Source organism: Eurytemora carolleeae, unplaced genomic scaffold (assembly GCF_000591075.1).
Source record: "Eurytemora carolleeae unplaced genomic scaffold, Eaff_2.0 scaffold534, whole genome shotgun sequence".
Taxonomy (NCBI): domain Eukaryota; kingdom Metazoa; phylum Arthropoda; class Copepoda; order Calanoida; family Temoridae; genus Eurytemora; species Eurytemora carolleeae.
Genome location: NW_019396436.1, coordinates 122,438 through 123,918, shown reverse-complemented (window position 1 = coordinate 123,918; position 1,481 = coordinate 122,438).

Here is a 1,481-nt window from a genome sequence, read left to right as displayed (position 1 = left end):
AGATATAATCCTAGAGAGATATAATCCTAGACAGATATAATCCTAAAAAACACTAATCCTAGAAAGATATTGTCAACTATATACAAAGTATCCAGGGAGGATAAGTAATTATCCTCCCTGTAAATAGGGAGGATAAGTAATTATCCTCCCTGGAAATAAAAAAAGGAGGGAATTAAAGGTTGGTTATTTCGTTGAACATGAGATTAAAAACATAATGTTTCTAGCATTTATTTCTTAGATAAAATCTATGAAAATTTGCCTATTACGGCTAAAATTAAGTGCTTTATAGATTCAAAATGTACATTGTAAATGTCTAGGGCTACACATAACGTACAAGCGAGTTTATTAGTGAGGTTAAATCAAAGGATGAGTCAATTGCAGTATTTTAAAGCTAGTCTTGATAATTGATGCATTTGTTCTAGCAGACGGGATCGATGTGAAGTGGGATATAATTGTTTTTCCTCAGGAAATAGGATTATTTTACTTTTTTATTGAACAGATAATCAAATTATTAATTAAAGCATGTCATGAAACTGGTGAATACACCCTTTTAGAAAAATAAACTAAGAAAATATATCTTATCATTAATAATGTTATTTCCAGTAGAGTAAACAGTTTCCCTGTATCCAGACTAGACTAGTTTCCCTGTATCCAGACTAGACTAGTTTCCCTGTATCCAGACTAGACTAGTTTCCCTGTATCCAGACTAGACTAGTTTCCCTGTATCCAGACTAGACTAGTTTCCCTGTATCCAGACTAGACTAGTTTCCCTGTATCCAGACTAGACTAGTTTCCCTGTATCCAGACTAGACTAGTTTCCCTGTATCCAGACTAGACTAGTTTCCCTGTATCCAGACTAGACTAGTTTCCCTGTATCCAGACTAGACTAGTTTCCCTGTATCCAGACTAGACTAGTTTCCCTGTATTCAGACTAGACTAGGAAGGGGTAGAATAGAGGGATGGAAGGGGAAGTATGGATGGAGAGAGAGGGTGGTTTGAAGGGATGGAGGGAGTAGTATGGATGGAGGTAGAGTTAGTAAATTAGTATGGAGTGAGGATGGGGGTATGGATTGAGGGAGAAAATAGTATGAAGGGAGGAAGGGGTAGAATAGAAAGAGGTAAGGGGTAATATAGAGGGAGGGAGGGGCTAACATAAAGAGAGGGAAGGGTAGTATAGAGGGAGGGAGGCCTCATAATTTGATACGATGGAGAGTAGGGCAGGCAGCAGGCCGAGGACAGGCCCCACACTGGCTGGCCTTGAAATTGGCCTCAACTCAACTTAAACTAATTCGAATTGAAGAGAAATATTATCCCAGGGAAACATTATCCTAGAGGGATATAATCCTAGAGAAATATATATTTAAACATTTAAAATGTATATTTAAACTGAAAAAAGTTGAAAATACTATATGTATTTGTATATATATAGTATTATATATAGTAGAGATATAATCCTAGAGAGATATTATCCTATAGTTAGC